This window comes from Crocodylus siamensis, chromosome 1 (assembly GCF_052110815.1).
Source record: "Crocodylus siamensis isolate JL-2025a chromosome 1, ASM5211081v1, whole genome shotgun sequence".
NCBI classification, from domain to species: domain Eukaryota; kingdom Metazoa; phylum Chordata; order Crocodylia; family Crocodylidae; genus Crocodylus; species Crocodylus siamensis.
The window spans coordinates 52629896-52655271 of NC_143395.1; positions in this window are offsets into that span (position 1 = coordinate 52629896).

A 25376-nucleotide genomic window follows, 5' to 3' on the forward strand; every position below is an offset into this window, starting at 1 on the left:
AGTCAGTTTTATTTTTCTCTCCCCTCTTTGCAAATAAGTGCCCTGCTATTTTGATATAGATATCCACTGTTTTATAAATGATAATTATTATGTTTGTAATGATTTTTTTTTACTGCTTTTATATTGTGTGATTACTGTTCTAGGCCTATATATGTAAGTTAGCGTAAGTCATGTCAAGTTTCCATATTGTAATGTCAAGCCTCCATCTTATACCCATGCCTGGTTGTGTAACCTATGACTCATACTACCCCTCCTATATAACTTGTTTCCTGAATGAATGAGGATGAATGAGGTGCTTGAGAAACAATGGCAGTAGGTCTAAAAGTAGCTCCTTTGGAATGACTAAACCATCAACACCAATAGCTGGACCAATGACCCAGCCCTTGGAATCATCCTCAGCACTCAAGAAACAAAAGATGAGGCAACCCACCATTGTGTCAAGACTGCACATGCTCAGTAAGAACATCTGGAACCCTCTGGAATAGGCCTGACCTTGCCTGGACAGGCTCTGCCCATAAGAGATCAGAGGCAGGCTTCCCCATAAAAAGGGGTAGTGAAAATTGACTTCTTGGGAAAGCCATTTCCATCTGGACTAGACCAGCTCCACGTTACACCGCCTACCCACCCCAGAGACCCTGCCGGTGACCCACTCTGGACAACACCGAGCTGAAGGAGACCCTGACTGGCCATCAAGGACCTACTTTCAACCTGGGATAGGTAGATATCACCTGCATATTTCCTCCTCCAATTTGAACTCTATCTCTCTCCTCCTGGACTTCAGCCCCTGCACCAAGCCTCTTTAACTCCTGCTGCCATTGTCTCTGTGTGTGTGTGTGTGTGTGTGCACGTGTGCGTGCAAAGGAACCAATAAAATATCTTGTCACCATCTGCCCTGTTCAATACAAGCACTATCATTTGTAACCCTGAGTTGGGTTGTGTTTTACTGATCCCTGTACCCTTCCCTATCTTAAATTCTGGTCTCTGTCTCTCTCTCTGCTCCAGTTCCCCTCCCCGCCCCATTTTCCTGATCTCTCAAATCTGTCTCCCCTTTTCTGCCACCTCTCAGCTCCTCTTTGTCCCTTTTCTGCAAGCTCTTATCCCTATTGCTTTCTGCAAGCTGTTAGCCCCGATCTCACCACTTTCTGCAACCTCTCAGCCCTGTTGCTTTCTGCAATCTGTTAGCCCACTTCCACCATTTTCTGCAATCTCTCATCCCTGTAGCTTTTTGCAAGCCCCATTCCTGCCACTTTTTGCCTCCTCTTTGCCCCTTTTCTGCAAGCTCTCAGCCCTGGTCCCAGTTTTCCTCTCCCCATGTACCTCTCAGCTCCCCTGTAGTCTCCTTGCTCCATGGGCTTCTCCCCGGCATTGCTCCTTTGCTCTGCCAGATTTCTGCTTTCAATTAACACCAATTAACCTTGTTACCACAACTTCCCTCCAGTCTGTTGGTTCTAATGCCAGCACTGGCAACTGTCATCTCAGTCTCCACCAGCAGTAACGTGAAGTAACCCCAAGCCTCAGCCCCTCTGCCTAGCTCTCTCTAAGTCAGGGGTTCTTAACCTTTTTTGTGCCATGCACCCCTTTGGCAGTCTGGTGAAGCCTATGGACCTCTTCGCAGAATAATGAATGTCTGTAGACAGGAAGACTGTGATCACGTGTGATCTAGCAGTGGGTCTAATAACTACTGTAATTTTGAAGTAGTGATGAGCGTAAACGATATTTCAAGATATCTGCAACAACTGTAATGTGATATGAAAATATCTGTGATTTCTATTGGTGATAAAGTCACAGGTACTGCTAATACTACTGTGGTTTATTGCCTACATTCATAATTGAAGGAAATGCCAAATTTCAGTTAGAGGTTAGTGAAAATAAAGATGTAATTTTTTTTCCCACCCAGGTTCACAGACCCCCTGAAATCTATCCACAGACCCCTTGGGGGTCCATGGGCCCCAGGTTAAGAACCCCTGCTCTAAGTCTACCAGTTCTAATCCCAGTCCCAGCAACATTCACCTCCTACACATTTTCTCTCTCTCTCTCTCTCTCTCTCTCTTACCTTAACCTTCCCCCAGGTATCCCAAGTACACCAAGCATATACATACACATCACAAATTAGGAACACACATGTGTAGGTGAGTGGTAGGTATGTGAACTGATATACATGTATGTCACTGTGTGCATGATATAGGAATTAGTGATCTGTGTATGTGTATTGGGTGTGCAGGTATTGGTAATTGATTCTAGTCTAATTTCTTTTGGTCTGTATAGTGTGTGTAGGAGCTTGAATTGGTAATAGGCATGTATTTGCCTAGGCTGGTAATTTTGGATGTGTATGTGCCTGGATTGGTAGTGTGTATGTGTATACGCATGGTGGGGGTGCATGCATCTAGAGCGTGTGTATGCACCTAGTGTGTGTATATACATCTAATTGTTTTTTGAGTGTGTGCATGTGCAATTGTACACCATTCCCTCCTGTCTAATAGTGCAATATTGAGATCCTGAGAGTTGGCCTGACCCCACAGAGCAACAGCTCAGCTGGGCTGAGTTCCCTTCCCCAGCTTCCCAGTGCTGTGCAGCAGCACCCGGCTTCCCTCCCTCATCTGGCAGGTAGATCGAGGGCCTGCAACCCCAGGAGGACTGGCACAGCCCCCACATCCCTCCTGGGGTTGCAGGCCCCCAGCTGCCTGCCAGGTAAAGAAAGAGGCTGTTTTGAGCTTCCCCATTATAGCCTATGGGTAAAATGTTGAAACAGTATCGAAACAGCATCACTGTGAATACACACACTTACAGTTGTAAACAAAACAGAACAGCAGTTTCAAATAGAAACAAAATTCAAACTGTCTCTGACAGTACTATCTTAAGGCTGTGTACATTAATTTACTGTGGCTAATAGCATCACATGTGTAGATGGTGCTGCATTACACCACAGGTAATTAGTCTACAGTTAAGCGCATGCGTAGATATGGCCAAGGTCACTCAACTATGTTAATTTTCTGGACAATTGTGAAATAAGTTTCTTTACAGTCAATGAGACATGGTAACTAAAAGAAGGGAGGACTCCTTGTTGCAGTGATAACCTGGAACAGAGACACCTGTTGATTTGTCATCAAAATGCAGGATAGGATATGGCTACTTTCTGCCTTTATTAGATTTACCCCTTTCCTCTCTTCTGTTCTGGTAGGAATGGTCTCAGGATCTCAGAAATGTTTCTGAAATGCAAACCACTAATTTTTGGTCTGAATTAGTGTTACAAATAACAAGTACATCCCCTAAAGCAGTGGTTTTCAATCTGTGGTTCACAGACCTTTGGGAGTCTGCAGATTGTTTCAAAGGGTCCAAGAAAGATGACTTGGAGCAATCAAAAGTATTTGAATACACACACTTACAGTTGTAAAGGGTCTGCATCCCCATTCAATTTTTTTAGGCATCCACAAATGAAAAGAGCTTAAAAACCACTGCTGTAAAGTAAATCAGATACCCCTTTAAATGCTTTCACTCCATTACACAAAGCCATCAACATAAATAGTTATAACCTTATTCTGCACTGTCACTGCAATAAAAATATATCTCACTCAACCCACAAAGACAACAAAAACATTTCCAATAAAGATACAGAGAAACTTCTGGTTTGTCAAATGGTGTTATCTCCTTTCCTTGGTTATGAGAATGAGAAAGAATTCACTTATTTATTTATTTGTTATGTTGTTTCAATGGGAAAATGAATAGATCTCCTAGTCCCTTAACTATACTATCTGCATGTGCACACACCACTGGGATGAAAGGGTTATTAGAGGATTAAAGGGGAATTGTGATGGCAGCCCCAATGGTAAAATATTGGCAGCACATCACTGTCTTTTTTGGAAACTCCCTGAACTTAGTACATACAAAAACATTTTGGTTTTATTGTGTTCACTGACCAGGAGAAAATGAAGATTATTTTTATACTTTCAATATAAACCCCCTTGTGATATGATTTTGTTTGTTGTTGGACAAAGCAGTGATGGGAAACATAACTAACTCCTTCCTGTTCACCATTCTCTCTCTGGGTCCTCTGTAATCTGTGTGTGTGTGAGAGAGACAGAGAAAGATATAGAGACAGAGACACAGAGAGACAGAGTAATTTATGGGAAACAGGTTATTTCTACTTTTAACAGTTCAGTATGAATGCCACATGATTTGATTCTTTTGTGCCTAGGCTCAAATCCTTTATCACCTAACTTTAAAGGAAATCTTAATGATTTTGAAACAAAGTAGAACATATCTTACATTAAACCTAGTAGTAGTCCAGTAGTTCACATGCCTGCTAGGCAGTTTTTTGGATATTTTTAATACATTTGAAAATATTTTTGAAGAATTGTTTTCTTTCCCAAAATCAGTATTTTAGCTGACAAAACATCTGTTATATGTTTGTCACTAGAAAGCCATCGGGCAAGCACTTTTCCTGGCTGACTGCGAATAAAATACTGCAACATCATTGCAACTTGATGGTATATACTACTATATGGTAGTATATAGCTTATAGTAGTGATTAGGGCATAACAATTCATTGAAGTATTTTGGAGATGCAATAAATATAAGAAAACCATTATCAACTATGGATTTGGGGGCCTAAAAAGATTACTATTATCACCAATTCTGACTTTCTCCATAAAGTACAGAGGTGAGAATAAACTGATAAGTGGATAGTGAATCAAGTTTGAATAGCCACGTTCAGACAATGTTACCAACTTTGTGGCTTCAGGTGTTTCAGCAGGTTATGCAGTCACTACTCTAAGACAAAAAGAAAAGAACATTTAATGAAAAAAGTAGTATAAAATAATACAGGAAAATACTGTTAATACAATGTGAAATTGAGTTGTTGAGCTTCCTGTCACAAGAGCTCAGTAGGATTCAAAATAGATTAGGACCTTATATGGATATAAGTATATCTTTTATTACATTTGATAGGACATTCATACACTGACTGGCAAAACACTTTGTTAATGCAGAGTTCAATTACTAGATTTCTTTCACCTTCCTCTGAAGTATTTGCTACTGGCTGTTGTTGGAGTCAAGTTAACAATGCAAAATGAGCTGAACATAGTAAACTAAAATTAATAACAGCATGAGTCTTGCCTACAGCAACACGTAAAATAAGTAATGAATGATGACAGATGACTCTTCATTTTTCCTCTTAATTCTTCTAATAAACTAAATTAGTAATTGCTGTCAATGTCACTGAGAAATCCTACCTGTGTGGGCCAGAAAATGAGTCACATTAACCTACTGAGTTTTCTGTTCAGTGAAATATGTGTAAAGGAGTGTCTTTAGCATACAAACAGTGTATTCTGTAAGAGGGCATCACTGATGGACAGAATGGATGTAGAAGACAGGGTCTGTAGTGAGTCAGCTACCTATATGAGAGCTAAAAGATGCTGTCCCCATGCTTATAGGAAGGGTCTATTTCTCCATGCCTTGATAGTCTGGTTTTCACAAAAGGAAGAGTTCTTGGAAAATCAGCCTATTCCATGGTTCATCAACCCTCCCCTCCTTGCAGAGCTACAATTAACAAGAATCAATAAATATAGTGAAGAAACAAATTTTGGAAGAATTTGAAAGGATGAGCCAAATTTTAACAAAAGGCATGTTAATAGAACAGGATGGGCCTTCCCTCACTGAGTCTCCTTTTACTGACACTTGTAAGGAAAGTAAATTAGGAATGTCTCCATTAAGTTAATAGACCAGAAAGGAGAATTAGGCCTTATCTATTCTATGAGACTCTTGAAAATTTAATCTCTTTTTTCTTTTTTTTAATAAATCTATAAACTTTAAAGTAGGCTTCTATAAATCCCTGAGGTTATGCCGAAGAACACGTAGACTTTGAATAAAATCTTGCCATTTTTCTTGCTCCAGCTTTACATGTATCTATTAAAGTGATGACTGTTGCACTGATGAGAACTATAATTAATCAAGTATTTTATTTGCCAGTGGTATGATTAAAAAGGTAGCACTTTAATATGATGGGTTTTTACATATAGCATATACTTATGTTCACAGTAAAAAAACTCATACTTCCCTAAACTATACTGACGGAAGCATATTAACTTACTATAATAAGCATTCACATTGTCTTAAATTTAAACATTTTGATTTCCTAAGCACTGTTAGCATTCTTAACAGGTTGCTATTTGGAGACTGTGCTTGTTTTACTCACATTGTAAAATCTTTTAACAATGCATTCTACCATAATTACTTGAATATATGATGACCCTGACTATAAGATAACTCCCAAGAACTAGCTCCTATATGTAGAAAAATTATACATTTGTTATAATTTTTCAGGTATAGAATCTAATCATTGGAGGCTTGCCATGAGTTTGTCGCCTTTCTACTGCTACAGCAGGAAAAAAAAGTCAGGGCAGAGGAGTCATGTGGCCCCCTTGTCCTCTGCACCCCTGAAGTTTGCACCATGCAGCCCCTTTCCCAACATTACTGTCAGACCCTGCTCACCCTGAGCACAGGAAAGGGAAGAGCAAATCTAAAAACAGTGACTTTGGAACAAACATGCCTTTAGTAATTTGGTTCATCCAGAATTGATGTATTTTACCTTTCTTGAAACTGCTGCAGGTTTTGGCACAGGTACTCTATAAGCATATTTTAACCAGTATTTTGTACCTCCTTATACATTATACAAACTAGGCGTGATATTAGTTCAAAGCTAAAAGGCTCATGATTTACCATATAGTTCACTGGACAGCCGATAGTATTCCAAGCCATGGTGACCTCACAGCTTAGCACTGCTCAGTACATGTGAGTACTTAAGATACCTAATTAGCACCCCCACTCACTACTGGAACCATGTGTTCTTGTATGAGTCCTGGGATTGACTTATTGTAAGATTCCTTTTTGAGTTTCAACTCATTAAGAAATCAGTTTTGAGAAGGGGAACAAGAGGGTGGAGGAATCCTTGGACTGCCAAACCAAGCAACACCCACAAGTACAGCCCAGCCTAGACCGACGAGCGGAACACATAGGCAGGTAAGCAACAGGGGCCAGGGTAATGATGAAAGTAGGGGGCCAGTGCACACATCCTCAGAAGGCCTCAAATGCCTCTACACAAACACTCATAGTATGGGAAACAAGCAACAGGAACTTACCCTCCTGCTAGCTGACACCAACAGATACCGACCAGACATAATGGGGCTCATTGAAATGTGGTGGGACCCAACGCATGACTGGGCGGTGAATATGAAGGGCTATAGGCTGTAAAGGAGGGATAGGACAGGGAGGAAAGGTGGGGGCATGGTGCTCTACATTAAGGAGGAATACACATCCTCATCAATTAGCAAAGCATCAGAGGAGGGGCACTCTGAAGTGCTCTGGGTTAGAATACAAGACAGTCAAGGGAAATGAGATTTCACGGTGGGGGTCTACTATGGACTACCCAGCCAAAGGGAAGAACTAGACCAGAAATTCTTAAGTCAGCTCATGAAGGTAGTTAGGTCAAAGGATGTGGTCATCATGGGTGACCTGAACTTTCCAGACATCTGCTGGGAAGAGCAGTCAGCCAGGTCTGACCTCTCATGCAGGTTCCTAGCCAGAATGCAGGACCTCCATCTAACCCAGGAGGTACACAGACCCACCAGGGTAGACGCCTTGCTGGACCTGGTGCTGGCCACAGGTGACCTGGTGAAGGGACTGCAGGTGCTCGACCACCTGGGTGACAGCAATCATCACCTGCTGGAATTCACCATCCAGCACAAGATGGCAAAGGCCTACAGCAAGGCAGCAGCCCTAGATTTCAGGAGGGTGGTCTTCAATGAGCTAAGGAGAATAGTCAGGGAAGCACTGAGGTCCCGGAGAGGGAAGCCAAGTGTCCAAGAAGAGTGGTTGCTCCTTAAGGAGACAATCCTCCAAGTCCAAAGGGAAGTAATCCCAACACAGATCAAAGCGGGTAGGAGGGTGCAAAAGTCCCCATGGCTCACCAAAAGCATCTGGGAGTGTCTCCTAGCTAAAAGGGAGGCTTACACCCAATGGAAGGGAGAGGCCATCACCAGGGAGGATTATACTGTGGTTGCTCGGAGATGCAGGGTGACAGTCAGGAGGGCTAAGGTAGAGATGGAACTGGGACTAGCTTCCTGGATCAAGGACAACAAGAAGTCCTTTTTTAAATACATAGGGGGCAAAAAGAAGGTTCCATAGGGCCCCTGTAGGACACTCCAGGAAATTTGGTTGTCACACCAGATGACAAAGCTAACATATTTAACAATTTCTTTGTCTCCATTTTCCTGAGCAGGGACTGGAACAGCCACCCCCCCTCCCGAGCCCCCCTTAGACCCCAGAGGAGGCACACCTAGGCCAAGGGTTAGTGAGGAACTAGCCAGGGAGCTTCTGGAGGGACTGAATGTATTCAAATCAGCTGTCTGGGTGATCTTCACCTCATAGTGCTGAGGGAATTAGCTGAGGTCATTGCCGGACACCTGGCATGGATGTATGAGCACTCACGGTACTCTGGTGTGATGCCAGATGACTGGAATAGGACCTACATGGTTCCCATCTTCAAAAAGGGGAGGAAGAAGGACCCTGGAAACTGTAGGCCAGTTAGACTTACCTCAATCCTGGGCAAGCTTTTTTTTGAGAGAATTATTCTGGCACATGTCCATGAGGGGCCAGCAGGGGAGATTATGCTTAGGGACAACCAACACAAGTTCATTAGAGGCAGGTCCTGTCAGACAAACCTGGTGGCCTTCAACGACCAGGTCACCAAATCATTAGATGCAGGGGTAGCAGTGGACATAGTTTTCCTGGACTTTCAGAAGGCCTTTGACACTCTCACCCCATTCTCATTAAGTAACTGGGGGGACTGTGGTGTCGACACCTACACAGTCAAATGGGTCGCAAACTGGCTGGAGGGCCGCACCCAGAGAGTGATAGTGGATGGGTCATTTTCAATCTGGAGGGATGTGGGCAGTGGGGTTCTGCAGGGCTCGGTCCTCAGGCCTGCACTGTTCAACACCTTCATCAGTGACTTGGATGAGGGGGTAAAAAGCACCCTTTTCTAATTTGCTGATGACACTAAGATGTGGGGGGATGTGGGCATGTTAGAAGGAAGGAATAGGCTGAAATCAGACCTAGGCAGGTTACAGGGTTGGGTGGATAAGAACAGGATGAGTTTCAATACTGACAAGTGCAAGGTATTGCACCTGGGGAGGAAGAAACAGCAGCATACCTACAGGCTGGGGTACTCCCTTTTTGTCAGTGCAGAGGCAGAAAAGGATCTTGGAGTCATTATTGATGCCAAAATGAACAAGGGGCTCACAGTGTGGGGATGTGGTCAGGAAGGCCAACTGTACCTTGTCATGCATCCACAGATGCATCTCAAACAGGTCCAAGGAGGGCCACTCACATGATCAGGGGGCAGCAGGGCAGGCTTATGACCCCTCCCACCCCCAGTGCTCCTTCTTGCCCATGGCAGGGGGGCGGACTACATGATCTGTCTAGGTCCCTTCCAACTCATTGATTCTAGGATTCTATGATTCTACACACACACACACACACACACACACACACACACACACACACAAAACGGCAGCAGGAAAAAGAGACTCAGTGAAAGGGTTGGAGTCCAGGTAGGGAAGAGAAGCAAAGTCCAAGTCCTTGGTTGAAGAGGGAGTAGGGTGAGATAGCTACCTATCCAGGCTTGAAAGGTGTCCTTATGCAGCAGGTGTTGTCCAGAGGGAAGTCTCCAGCAGGGCCTCTGCATGGATAGGTGGTGTGGCATGGTGCTGGTCTAGCTGGAGAGGGCATCCCAAGCAGTTACTCTTCATTACCCCTTTTTTTGGGAAGGCTACCTCTGATCTCCTATGGGGAGGTCCAGGCAAGGTCAGTCCTATTCTAGAGGGTTCCAGGTGTTCTTACTGAGTATGTGCAGCCTTGGCACAATAGTGGGTTGCCTCATCTTTTGTTTCTTGAATGCTGACGGTCATTCCAAGGGCTGGTCCAGGTATTGGTATTGATAGTTCAATCATTTGGAGGAAGCTATTTTTGGATTCTACTGCCATTGTCTCTCAAGCACCCTCATTCATCCCCATTCATTCAGGAACCAAGTTACATAGGAGAGGTAGGTCTGAGTCATAGGTTATACAACTGGGCATGGGGATACAATGGAGGCTTGACATTACAATATGGAAACTTGACATGACTTATAGTTTCATAGTTTCCTAGTTTGTAGGGTCAGAAGGGACCTGACCAGATCATCTAGTCCGACCCCCTACCATGGCAGGAAAGAATACTGGGGGTCAAATGACCCCAGCAAGATGTGCATCTAACCTCCTCTTAAAGACCCCCAGGGTAGAAGCCTGCACCACTTCTCTTGGAAGTTGGTTCCAGACCCTAGCCGCCCTGACTGTGAAGTAGCGCCTTCTGATATCTAACCTAAACCTACCCTCTGCCAGCTTGTGACAGTTAATCCTGGTCACTCCTGGCTGTGCTCGGGGAAACAGTGACTTCCCCAATGCCTGCTGATCCCCCCTGACTAGTTTATAACAGGTCACAAGATCCCCCCTCAGCCTTCTCTTGTGGAGGCTGAACAGGTTCAGGTCCCGCAGCCTGTCCTCATAGGGCCTGCCCTGTTGTCCCCGATCATACGAGTGGCCCTCCTCTGGACCCTCTCGATGCCGTCGACATCCCTCTTGAAGTGCAGCGCCCAGAACTGGACGCAGTACTCCAGCTGCGGCCTGACCAATGCCCCATAGAGGGGAAGGATCACATCCTTGGATCTGCTCGAGATGCATCTGTGGATGCATGCCAAGGTGTGGTTGGCCTTCCTTACTGTCTCTTCACACTGCCGGCCCATGTTCATCTTGGAGTCAATGATCACTCCCAGATCCCTTTCCGCCTCCGTGCTGACAAGAGGGGAGTTCCCTAACCTGTAGGTATGGTGCTGGTTGTTCCTCCCGAGGTGCATCACCTTGCACTTGTCTGTGTTGAAACCCATCCTATTCTCATCCGCCCACCCTTGTAACCTGTCTAGGTCTGATTGTAGCCTGTTGCATCCTTCCAACGTTCCCACGTCCCCCCACATCTTAGTGTCATCAGCAAATTTGAACAGGGTGCTTTTTACCCCCTCGTCCAAATCGCTGATGAAGATGTTGAACAGTGCGGGCCCGAGGACAGAGCCCTGCAGAACCCCACTGCCCACATCCTTCCAGGTTGAGAAGGACCCATCCACTACCACCCTCTGGGTGCAGCCCTCCAGCCAGTTGGCGACCCATTTGACTGTGTGGGTGTCTACACCACAGCCCCCCAGTTTCTGAATGAGAACAGGGTGAGAGACAGTGTCAAAAGCCTTCCGGAAGTCCAGGAAGACTATATCCACTGCTACCCCTGCATCTAATGATCTGGTGAGCTGATCATAAAAGGCCACCAGGTTGGTCTGACAGGACCTGCCACTGATGAACCCATGTTGGTTGCCCCTAAGCATGCAATCTCCTGCTGGCCCCTCCTGGATGTGTGCCAGCATAATTTTTTCGAACAGCTTGCCTAGGATCGAGGTGAGACTAACTGGCCAATAGTTTCCCGGGTCTTCCTTCCTGCCTTTTTTGAAGATGGGGACCACATTGGCCCTCGTCCAGTCCTCCAGTACCTCACCAGAGCACCACGAGTGCTCGTAACGTTGTGCCAGGGGACTTGCAATGATCTCGGCCAGTTCCTTTAGAACTCTAGGGTGGAGATCATCTGGGCCGGCTGACTTGAATACATCCAACCCCTCCAGAAGCTCCCTAACTAAATCCTCGCTAACCCGTGGCCCAAGGGGGGCCCAGCAGGGAGGTGGCTGTTTTGGTCCCTACTTAGGAAGACGGAGGCAAAGAAATCGTTAAACATGTTAGCTTTGCCGTCTGGTGTGACAACCACGTTACCCATGTCATCCTGCAAGCGCCCCACGTTACCCGGGACCTTCTTTTTACCCCCTACGTATTTAAAAAAAGACTTCTTATTGTCCTTAATCTGGGAAGCCAGTCCCAGTTCCATCTCTGCCTTGGCCTTCCTAACTGCCCCCCTACATCCCCGAGCAACTACAGAATAGCCCTCCCTGGTGATGACCCCTTCTTTCCACTGGGTATAAGCCTCCTTTTTAGCAAGGAGACCTTCCCAGATTCTTTTGGTGAGCCACAGAGGCTTGTGTGCTCTCCTGCTCCCTTTGATCCTCGTTGGGATTACCTTCCTTTGGGCTTGGAGGATCGTCTCCTTAAGGAGCGACCACTGTCCTTGGACACCTGGCTCCCCTCCCCTCTGGGACCTCAGTGCTTCTCCAAGTATCCTTCTTAGCTCGTTGAAGTCTGCCCTCCTAAAATCCAGGGCCGCTGTCTTACTGCATGCCTTTGCCACCTTGCGCTGGATGGTGAATTCCAGCAGGCGATGATCGCTGTCTCCCAGGTGTTCGAGCACTCGCAGCCCCCTCACTAGGTTGTCACCCGTGGCCAGCACTAGGTCCAACAAGGCATCCCCCCTGGTTGGGCTGTGCACCTCCTGGGTTAGATGGAGGTCCTGCACTCTGGCCAAGAACCTATGTGAGCATTCAGACCTGGCTGACTGCTCTTCCCAGCAGATGTCCGGGCAGTTCAGGTCCCCCATGACTACTACATCCCTAGCCTTCACTACCTCTGTGAGCTGACCCAAGAATTCCTGGTCAAGCTCTTCTCCCTGGTTGGGAGTTCTGTAGTAGACTCCCACCATTAAGTCCCTTTCACCTCGACTGCCTTATACTCTAACCCAAAGCACTTCAGAGTGCCCCTCCCCTAGCTCCTTGCTTATTAACGAGGATGTGTATTCCTCCTTAATATAGAGCACCACGCCCCCACCCCTCTTTCCTATCCTGTCCCTCCTGTACAGCCTATAGCCCTTGACATTGACTGCCCAATCATGCGTTTCATCCCACCACGTTTCTGTAATCCCCACTATGTCCGGGCTGGTGTCAGCCAGCAGGAGGGTGAGTTCCTCCTGCTTATTGCCCATACTACAAGCATTTGTGTAGAGGCATTTGAGGCCTCCTGTGGGTGTGTGTGCTGACCCCCTAGTCCCAGCGTTACCCTGGCCCCTTTCTCTTACCTGTTTGATTGCTTCTCTCATCGGTCTGGGCTGGGCTGTAATTGTGGGTGCTGTGTGGTCTGGCACCCACAACTATGCTCACCTATATAGGCCTAACATTGTTATCACACAATATAAAAGAATAAAAAAATTATCAAGACAAACATAATAATTATCACTTATAAAACAGTGGATATCTATATCAAAATAGCAGGGCACTTATTTGCAGAGAGGAGAGAAATAAAACTTACTACCTAAAATAAAATGTTAAAGCTTATCCTACATCTTAGCTTACTTATCTATAGGGAATAGAGAGGGAGAGACGAAGTCAGAAATGGTTGGAGAATGGGGGGAATGCATTTTAAAACAAACAAACAAAAACAACGGGGTTTTGCTACAAATGAATCTCACTCCCTTGACCACACTATACACACGTGCCCTCAGACACACAGACCCAAAACCTCACAGCCACACATCCACCCAGAAACACACTCCAAACCACCCACAGCTCCAAACACCCAGCCAAAACCATGCAGACAGCTCCACACACACCACACCCTTTCTAAGCTCTGTGCACACATTATCTAGGTGGCTCGGCACTTGGCCCCAAAATCTTCACACAATACCTCTTTCAGGGGTCTTACATCATCTTTCATGTGACAAGGCCACTCACAGTTCACTTAGTGAACCACTTTCCATTTGTGCTGTGGTACCATAATGCCTTCATCCTTATACATAGATCCAGACCCTAATTTTAGTCATAACAAAGGGTGCTTAGAGATGCCCCCATCCCCCCCCCCACAAAAACAGCACTTTAAATTTGGCTCAGTCCCACACTGAGCCCAGTACATTCCCAGAAGAGGAGCATGTTAGTTCGACCTGGCTCATCCAATGTCTGTATAGATAGGGTGTTTTAGTGGGGCTTTTTGGTGCTGTTATCTAATGGCTGATTCAATCAGCTACTAGATAAAAATGCCAAAAAGCCCCACCAAAGTGCCCAATATATACAGATGCTGCAGAGTCAGGTCAAACTAACATGCTGCTTCTTCCAGTACAGTGTGTTTTGTGTTTTTTTTTAATGTCTGTAAGCAGCCATTTCATGATCACTGTCACCTTCACATTGTGAACCAATTCCCCCCTGTTTATGAGCAGTAAGTTGAGAAGAGTTGTATACTGCTGTGTTTCCTTCTCATCTCTGCTCCACAGTTTTCCTTGGAATATCATTTCAATATGTAAAGCCAAAACCCTCCCAGCAACACCATCTGCACAGCCTTGCATTCATCCCCATGATGTATCTGTCCTTGCATAGGCCTTTACCCTTGACTAGAATGAAGAGAAAATCCCCTAAGCAACAGAGATATTCACCCTCAGTGCCAGGGCTTGTTACTCCTAAATACAAGTCTCCAATTATGGCCTTAAATTCTTGGGAACAAAGATCTTCTTTATATTTTTATTTTTTCTCATTGTCTGTTGGCTAGTTCTGTTTTGTTTTATTCTTCTTTTTCCTTAGGAAAAGAAAAGGAGCTTGTAAGCAACAAATATTGTTGGTGTGCTAAGAATGTAATGAATAATAAGAGTAATGAGTTATTAAGGTTTTTTTTAGATTATAAATTACCAGTCTTTACACTCTGGAGTTGTCACTGGAGACAGAAAATATTCTTGTTTGAGGCCATCTTGTTTGATGGCACAGCTACAGCTTTCAATTTAATGCCAACAGGGATTGTCTATTTGCAAAATTAGCTCAAAAGAGTTTGAGTGACTATTGTTACTGTTTATTCACAAGCAGAAAAAGTTGAAATAGAATGAAAGAAGTCTATCCAAAAAAACAGAGTAGTGTACTAAACTGATATTAAATTCTTATGAATGTTCTTGCAAGAAGTATGATTATGTCAGTAAACAGAACAATGGGCTACAGTTTGTTCTTTGTTTTGTGGATGTTTTAGCATTCATGTTCATCCATAAAAAGAAAACAAAAAACCCCACTATAATCAGAACAAATCCAAAGTATCTTTTCATGTTTTTGTTTTCCTTTTCCACACTCTTTCTTGATTCCTTTCTTGATTTCAGTCTGTTCCTTGATTCCACATTCCTATGTAAGGTTTCCCATTCTTGATTTTCTACTAACTTGTAACACTGATCTGAACTCCCCAGAACATAGAGTGATTCTGGGTCTGCATTAGAAGACCTGCCTTCAAATTATAGAGAAAAGAAATTCAGTAACAGCAGCATGCACACCACTGGAAATGCCACTTGAAACCCAACATCTATAGAAGTTAAGCTAGCTCATCCAGTTTTAGGGACATACAAAGCCTGTACATATAAATTGAATAGCTAAGAAATTGACTTATTCCCAGTTTACTGGTCAGAAGATATTTGATAGTTTTGGAACTTATATCCATGTCTTCAGTTTCTAGTACAGTACTACACTGTATAATCAAACTAAATTGATGCTTTAACTTTTATAGAAAAACAAGTACATGCACAAAAAAAGCAGGTACAATTAATGGAAAATTGATTGCATCACTCTGGATGGGAGTTCAAGTGTGATTGATTTCCATCGCTGTCTACAAAGCTAACATCAAGACAAGAATATGAGCAAAAAATGTTGTTTCTTCATTTTAGTGTTTACATATAAGCTATCTGAAACTATATGTAAAAAGCCTGGTGTAGAAAGCTTAACATTTATCAATTTTTGCTTCTTTCTGAATTTTTTTAAAACTGCCTTTTTCTTTTCTCCTGGCTTTTGGTCAGTGGGCCAGTATTTCAGAACTTAACTTAAGGAATATGCATATGGAGCTGAGTATGTGATCAGCCAGAGTGCAATATACTCTGCATATACAGTAGCCAAGTGGATACGTACTCATCTGCACTACACCCAAAAGAGAACAACAAAAAGTGTGCAAGTGCTAAAAGTGGCAATTAAATGGCTCAGTAACTGGCATAAAAAGTAAATAGGATTCTGCACAAAGTTGCCTGAAGCAGGCTTAGGCAGAATTGAGTCACTTAAGTCCAATACTCCAATTTAAAAATCCCTCTCAGACTGAAATGCCTGAATTAACTAAATTATTCCGTATTGAAATTTGAAGTGCTTTAAGAGCCAATAATTCTGCTCTGTGCATTTCCAGAACTCCCTTAGATGATGATTATGTCTGACCAGAGATCCAGAAACCTAAGGCTGGAATGTCATTGCATTGCATAAATGCATGACAGTTGTTGGCTCTGGATTTAGGACCCAGAGGCCTAGTTCTGCATCTACTTTTGCTAAGTAGTGTTAAGAGATAAAGGTGAAATAGTATAAAATCCTGATTGTCCCTAACAACTTCCTAGTGTAAGAGGAAGCCTTTGCTCTGAAAAAAAATATTTTGCTGAGTCTTTCATGGACTGCAAAGTTTTTCAAGATTCAACTGGTCTTTTCATCAATGACCTGGAAGATGGCATAGAGTGCACCCTCAGCAAGTTTGCAGATGACACCCAGATAGGGGGAGTAGTAGATACACTGAAGTGTAGGGATAGGATTCAGAGTGACCTAGACAAATTGGAAGATTGAGCCAAAAGAATTCTCATAAGGTTCAACAAGGACAAGTGCAAAGTCCTGCATTTAAGACAGAGAAATCCAATGCACCAATACAGGCTGGGGGCTAGCTGGTGGAACAGCAGCTCTGCAGAAAGGGAGCTGGGAGTTACAATGGACAATAAGCTGAATATGAACCAACAGTGTGCCCTTGTTGCCAAGAAGACTAATGACATACTGGACTGCATAGGTAGGACAGTTGCCAGTAGGTCAATGGAAGTGATTATTCCCCTCTATTCAGCACTGGTGAGGCCACATCTGGAGTATGGTGGTCAGTTTTGGTCCCCCCACTACAAAAGGAATATGGAAAAACTGAAGAAAGTCCAGTGGAGGGCAAAGTAAATGGTTCAAGGGCAGGGGCACATGACTTCTGAGAAGAGGTTGAGGGAACTGGGCTTTAGTCTAGAGAAGAGAAGACTTGGGATTTACTAGCAGCCTTCAACTATCTGAAAGGGGGTTCAAAAGAGGATGGAGCTAGATTGTTCTCAGTGGTGGAAGATGACAGAACAAGGAGCAACAGTCTCAAGTTGCAGCAAGAGAAGTTTTGTTTAGATATTAGGAAGAATTTTCTCACTAGGATTGTAGTAAAACACTGGAACTGGTTACTGAGAGAGGTTGTGGACTTTCCATCCTTGAAGGATTTTAAGACCTGGCTAGACAAACCCTTGGCTGGGATGATCTAATTGGGGATGGTCCTACTTTGAGCAGAGAGTTGGACTAGATGACCTCCTGAGATCCCTTTAGCCCTGTTTGTCTTATGATTCTATGTGTTATTACTGAAATCAAAGTGTCCTAAAAAAGTAACATGAAAACCTCATTATGATTTGTTGTGACTTCAATGTGTTTTATTTTGATATGAACTTTGAACCAGTGGAAGTTATACCTGAAGCATATAGGCAGAAATTACATATATCACACACCTTTATTTTTTAATGAAACTAAATCTAGGATGGGCAATTATTTGAGCTGGAGGGCTACTTAAGAAGTTGTAGTGAACTGTTGCAGGCCAGGAGCGGTGACTGAGAGTGGGGTGGGGCAGGAACTGAGGTTGGATTGCATCACATGCTTCTGCAGTGAAAATACAAATCCAGCGTCTGTGCAGAGATGCAATCTACTCCCCACAGGTCACTGCAATGGGTGCCAGTTCCTGCCTACCTACCCCACTCTCAGTCGCCACAACCTGTCCACCCACTTGCCACCTAGTGGAGCGGGCCTGGCCTCTGGACGTCTTGGACAGTCTCCATGGAGATCCTGGCCACTCATTTCACTCAGAGCCTCCAGTGATGGGTATAAGGGGGGCACAAGCAGTGGCAACCATGCAGGGGGTCCATCCATTATGCCACCTCCACTTTCTTGTATGCCCAGGAGTGGCAAGATTGACTGCACACACCATAGCCTATGGCCATGGCCCATGGCCATGGTTGCCTGACGAGTTTTTGCTGAGTGTGGCCCAGAAACCCAATGCAGGCCAAATAAAATCCCTTGGTGGCCAAAATCTGGCCCACCGGCCATATTTTGCCCACCCCAGGACTAAATTAAACCTTGCCCTTCTTTACTACTTCAACTACAACCACCTTTGGCTGTCAGATGACATTCTTCCACTTAATTAGCTTGGTACAGTCTGCTGGTCTTTGATTTCTATTCTGTTTTGGCTACATGATTATAACTGGTAAAGATTTGGATACTGACATCCATTCATGTTGTTTTCAAATACAATACAATTGGTGGTTCAAAAGATGACTGCTTGAAGAGGACTTTACAAAGGAAGTGAAGCAAACTAATCTCTTTCTGGGAGAACAACTTATGCTGTGAAAAAGCATAAAATGTTTCCAAGCCCCTGCTCTCATTCTCTTTTACTTTATTTAATATCTTTCCAAAAGTAATAGGAAAGGGAGGGAGGGAAAAAGAAAACAAAAAGAAAAATAAATCCTCTCTCGCTAGATGCTCCCTTTCCATTTCTATACACATTCTTGGATTTTTATTTTCCTGTACACAACTGTACCTTTAAATCACATCTGAATCTTTGCCAAGAAACAACTCTTCAAAGACTTTGTGGTATTTATTTAATGATTTGTGAAGCTCCTCTCAGATTTATTCTGAAACTGCAGCTTCCTTTTCCATTCCTTGCCTATAGCTTAATCAATGGGCATAATGTAAACCTTTTTTTTTTATTCTTTTCTTCTTCTGAAGTATACAGCTCAATGACTTCACCATTTTCAGTGGCTAGCCCCAAAACTAACATTGATGGATGATATAGCATGCATTATGCTAGCTGTTTTGTTCATTGTGTTCTAATACAGGCAACCAAAGATTGTAGACTCATCTCTAATTGACACTTAAGGGAACTTGTGTATATAAATCTGGGAGCACTGAGATGAGCATATACTCTCCTGTTTTCTCATATTTTTTCTCTGATTAATAGTTTATGAATCTTGCCTTTCTTCTATGCATTTATTTTAACTTTTTCCAAGGTCTGTTCTAGATTATGGTGTGGGGGCAAAACTGAGTTTCATATATATTAAATGCATAATGATGTACCTCAATGACATCAATGCAGTTATTATGAGTTTTCAGTAGGTTACTATATATATATATATATATAAACACACAAGAGACCTAGAATTATTTAGAAGGATTAGGGAAGAAAGTAAAAAAAATATTATGATTATATTATTGTTGAAGGTTAAAAGGCAGATATATTTTTGTTGTCTCTGTTAAGAGATTGCCATTATAAAAATAGTCTTAACTCATATATTCCGCATCAATTTCCATGCTTCAACAGACTATATCACAGCATGTACTTCAGGGTGAGAGAACTCCTGGGAAGAGATGGCATCCACCTCACATGGTGAGGTAAGTCACTGTTCTCTGCCAGGATGGCCGATCTTCTAGATAGGGTTTTAAATTAAGATTGCTGGTCGACAGGAAAACACAAACTGGAGCATGCCCAAGGACCGACATACAAGAAAGCTCTATAGATTGGGACACTAGAAGAGCCATCTCATGGGAGCTAAGGGAATGGTTTTCCATCAGTGTAACAAGAAGTTGAGGGCCTCAGTAGGATGACTGAGGTGCCTGTATACTAATGCCAGGAGCATGGGGAATTAGCAGGAAGAGCTAGCCCTCTTACTCTCCAGTGGGCATTAGGATATAGCAGGGATTATGGAGACCCGGTGGGACTCCTCACATGATAGATGGCTATGCCCTTCATAGAAGGGACCTAAGAGAAGAAATGTGGAGGTGTGGCTCTCTATGTGAAGGAGCAGTACACCTCATGGGAGGCCGACATTGGCTCCAAAGAAGAATGACTCATAACTCTATGGGTCAAACTGGGGTGGGACAGGGCCCGGTGAGAGAGATCTAACTGTAGATGTGTACTATGGATCACCAAACCAAGGGGAGGAACTCAATCTAGAGATTACCTGAGAACTGACAGAGGCCGCACGCACATTGGACATGGTTGTCATGGACAACTTCAATTACATGAACATCTAGATTCCTCCAGACTCCTTTAAGAGTCAATTGGACATTTATTTTGCTTGGATCCTGTGACCCCAGCTGAATTCCTGCTCAGCAGGCTGGACTCAATGATCTTCTGAGGTCCCTTCCAGCCCTAATGTCTATGAATCTCTTGGGAAGAAGACTCAGCTAAGTTGGATCAGTTGCATTCCTTTCTAACCTGCATCAAAGAGGTTTTCTTTTTAATCAGGAGGTGCAAGGGCCAACCAGAGGTAATGCTCTTTTAGGCTTGGTCCTGGCCAAATGAGTTGACCTTAAGCTGTTTGAGAAGATCATCATGGAGCACATCTGTGATGGGCTGGCCTCAGAGATGATGCTTAAGGGCAACCGGCATGGTTTCATTAGGGGGAGGTCATGTCAGACCAACCTGACTGCCTTTTATGATCAGGTCACAAAAGTCTTGGATGCAGGTGTTGCCGTGGATGTAGTCTTTCTGGACTTCAGCAAGGCCTTTGACACCGTCTCCCATCCCATTCTCATTAAGAAATTGGGTGACTGTGGCATTGATGCCTACACAGTCAGATGGATTGCAGATTGGCTGAAGGGTTGCATTCAGAGGGTGGTGGTGGATGGGTCATATTCAGCCTGGGGAGAAGTGGGCAGCGGAGTCCCCCAGGGCTCGGTCCTTGGGCCCTCACTGTTCAATCTCTTTAGCAGTGATTTGGATGATGGGGTGAAAAGCCACCTGTTTAAATTTGCTGATGATACCAAAATCTGGGGTGAGGTGAGCACACTAGTAGGGAGGGAAAGATTGCAGCAAGACTTGGATAGGTTACAGGGGTGGGCTAGCAAAAACAGGATGCACTTCAACACTGACAAGTCCAGGGTGCTGCACTTGGGCAGTAGTAACCAGCAGCACACTTACAGAATGGGAAACTCCCTTCTTGAGAGCACAGAGGCAGAAAGGGATCTTGGAGTCATTATTGACTCCAAGGTGAACATGGGACAACAATGCGAAGTCACGGTTGGCAGGGCTAACCGGACCTTGTCGTGCATCCACAGGTGCATTTCTAGCAGGGCCAAGGAGGTGATCCTCCCTCTCTATGTAACACCGGTCAGGCCACAGCTGGAGTGCTGTGTCCAGTTCTGTGCGCCCCACTTCAGGAGGGATATGGACAACATTGAGAGGGTCCAGAGGAGGGCCACCTGCATGATTTGGGGACTGCAGGGCAGACCCTACAATGAGAGATTGTGGGACCTGAACCTGTTCAGCCTTCACAAGAGCCCACCAGGCTGAGGGGGGACCTGGTGACAATCTATAAACTCACTAAGGGGGACCAGAAGGGTTTGGGAGAGACCTTGTTTCCCCTAGTGCCCCCTGGGCCACAAGTTGTTGGAGAGTAAGTTTAGATTAAACATCTGTAAGAACTATTTCACAGTTAGGGCAGCTAAGATCTGGAGCCAAATTCCAAGGGAAGTGGTGCTGGCTCCTACCCTGGGGGGTTTTAAGAGGAGGCTTGATGCCTACCTAGCTGCTATCATTTGAGTCCATTTTTTTTTTCTCCTGCCCTGGCAGGGGGTCAGACTTGAAGACCTATAAGGTCCCTTCTGACCCTACTTCTATGATTCTATGATTCTATAATAGAGAATTGCCTGGGTGACAACAACCATGAAACCATCATGTTCACTTTTCATCACAAGGCAGGCAAACTAGACAGCAGGGTTGAAGTTTTGGACTTCAAAAATGTGAAGTTCAACAAGCTCAGGTCAGTAGTAGGGGATGTGCTGTGGGATGAAGGACCGAGGGCAAAAGGAGTAAATGAAGAGTGGTCGTTCCATAAGGACATGTTCCTTCAAGCACAAAGGAAGTCCATTCCCACAGAGAAACGGTAGCAAAAGGGTTGGGAAGCACTCTTGGCTAAATAGGGAAATCGTGTTCCTCTTAAGAAAGAAGAAAGAGGCATACAAACAATGGAAGCTTGGGGCACGCCCCAAGGAGCACTATACAGCAACGGTCCGCACTTGTAGGGAACAGATTAGAAAGGCTAAGGTGGCAACTGAACTAAATTAGGAATGGGGATCAAGGACAACAAAAAGTCCTTATTTAGGTTTGTACAGAACAGAAGAAAAGCAAATGGGAGTGTGAGGCCACCATTCAACAACTCAGGACAGCTGGTTACCAGAGCTCAGAAGAAAATGGAACTCCTGAATGACAATTTGCTTTGTTCTTTCAGAGGGCCAAGGGGAAAAAAAAACATGTCAGATAGGGTACAGAAGGAGCAAGGCAGACCATCTTCCTACTATTGCCATAGAGCTAGTGTGTGACCAATTACAAAAAATAGCCATATATAAATCAGTAGGCCTGGATGAACTTCTTCTGAGGGTACTGAAGGAGCTGGCTGAAGTCATAGCAGAACCCCAGGCAAAGCTCTTCCAAAACTTGTGTTACTCCAGAGAGGTCCCTGAGGACTTGAAGAGGGCCAATGTTGTGCCCATCTTCAAGAAGGGGAGGAGGGAGGACCTGGGTAACTATAAGCCAATTAGCCTAACTTCTATCCCAGGGAAAATCCTGGAAAAATTCATCAAGGGGTCTATATGCAATAGGCTTGCAGAAGGTAGGATTCTGAATGACAGCCAGCATGGCTTCATCATGGGCAGGTCCAGTCTTACCAATCTTATCTCCTTTTGTGATTAGGTAACTGGCCGCCTGGATAAGACAGAGGAGGTTGACATTGTATACCTTGTGTGATGAGGCACCAAGTCTGCCTCATCACCGAACTCAGAAGGAGTGAAGGAAAACAGAAAACTTACCTTAACAACCAGTCCCAAGACAGAAAGGGGCAGGGATACCCAGGTGGAGGAGAGAGAGACCCAGATGAAAACATAAACAAAGAGCAGCATGTGCTGAGGGAGTGGGGAGAGAGTGCTGGCTGTGAGAGAGGCAAAAGATGGTTTAAAGGATTTAAAGGGGAAGTCACCCAGAATTAGCTCTGGAAAAGAGAAGAAAGCAACCCAGAAGAAACAGAAAGAGACTACAAGAGAGAGACAACAGATGCCAGAGAGAAGGGAATGTAAGAAGGGTCCTGGAGGGGGACTTACCTGGGAAGCTGAAATGAGGTAATGAAGGAGACTTCTGAGTTGGTGAGTCTGATACCTGAAGACATTGGGTAACATCCCAGAGACTTCAAATGAAGAGAAAGAAAAGACGGTATTTAAAAGATTAACAAAAAGAACCCCACCTTTTTTATATCAGTAGTAAAGACAAGGTGGCACAGAACTGCCTTTCGCTTGGGACCTGTGCAGAGGAGAATGGGACAGATAACCAAGAAATTGAGAGTTCTCAAAGAGAGAGGGAACTAAATATATCTAAGATGTTAGTCATCTAAGAGAGACTTAATAGTTGTGCAGAAGAGTTATTTTTGTTGAACTGCAGACACGATATCTTCCTCATCTCTCAGGACTGTGTTTATTTCCATACCTTATTCCATCAAAGTCATGGTGGGTGAGAAATAAAGGAAATTAACCAGTTAATATTGAAAGAAGAGATGGTGATTTATTTTGTGGGCGTAGCTTAACTCTCACACTTTGACTTCCAAAAAGCTTTTGTTCTTGTATCCCACAAAGTTCGCATGAGAAAATTGGAATATTGTGGCCTTAATTGTGAAGCAGTTAGGTGGGTAGGAAGCTGGCTACAGGGTAGGACCTTGAGAGTTCTACTGAATGGACATGAGTTGTCTTGGCAAGAAGTGGCCAGTGGTGTCCCTCAGGGGTCATTGCTTCGTCCAGTGCTTTTCAACTCCATGAGCTATTGAGGTCCCTTCTGACCCTAACATCTATGAATCTATGAATCTTTACAAATGATTTGGATGTGGGGGTGAAGAGCTCACTGGCAAAGTTTGTGGACGACACCAAATTATGGGGAAGCGTAATCATGCTTGAAGATAGGCTGCAGATACAGGCAGACCTAGACAGGCTGGCAAGTTGGGCACATTGGAACCAGATGTAGTTTAATATCAAGAAAATGTATAGTGCTCCACCTGGGGATGAACAATCCCCTGCACACCTGCAGGTTTGCCAATGCCAATCTGACCAGCTCTATGAATGAAAGAGACCTGGGGGTATAATTGACCACAGTATGAACGTGAGACAGCAGTGCAATGCTGTAGCCAGCAGGGCAAGAAATACTCTGGAATGCATCAATCAGTGCATCTCCAGCAAGACCAAGGAAGTGATTCTTCTGTTCTACTTGGCATTGGTGAGACCTCAGATGAAGTACTGTGTCCAGTTCTGGTGGTGCATTTCAACAAGGATGTGGAAAACCTTGAGAGAGTCCAGAGAAGGGCCACCAGTATGATCAAAGACTTGCACAGGAAACCATATGAGGTAAGGCTGAGGGACCTTGGACACTGTTCACCAGGGCACCTTTGGGGAAATCCAGGAGCAATGGTCACAGACTCCTGGAAGACTGTTTCAGGCTCAACGGTAGGAAAAACTTCTTCACAGTCAGGGTGTCCAGACTGTGGAATAAGCTCCCTCCAGATGTGGTGCAATCACCTACCCTGGAAATGTTCAAAAAGAGACTGGACTGTCACCTTGACACGAGTTGTCTTTCCTGACTAGTGCAGGGGGGCCTGTACCTGAAGATCTTCCGAGGTTCCTCCCAGCCTGCTTTCTATGAATCTACAAATCAAGTCTGCTCCGATACACTAGATTTCCAGCATGTCAGAGTGGGCTCCATACACATCTATAGGAATCCTCTGGGTGCATCGATGTGCATTAAGGTGTTTTTACTAATGTACATTATATTTAGTGCCTGAGGGTGCCTATACATGAGCACTGAGGCTGCTCTGGTATGCTGGAATTCTAGTGTGTTTCAGAAGACTTAATTAATCTTAAATAGTCTACTGCACATTAAGCATTACTTAAAAAACATGTTTTCATTCCTGTGAATTTTGTTTAGTACCTCACATTGGAAGGCACTTTTACATGTCCTCTGGAGTTGTGGGGGGAGCACACTTTAATAACAGTGGCTCCAGCAGCTGCTTTAATTAAAGCGCCACCAGATCTCATGTACCAGCATCCCTATGCTTAAAAATGATGGTGCAGGTGCTTGAACTAAAGCTCAAAGACATAGGAGGCAGCTGGAGCACAGTAATTGCCACATTCCAGCAGACCTGATTAATCCCTGGATTGATGGTGAACACTGATCTATTAGAAACCACAACCACATGTGATCTGAGACTGCAACAGACAACATAAAAGCTAAAAATAAAATCAACTGTAC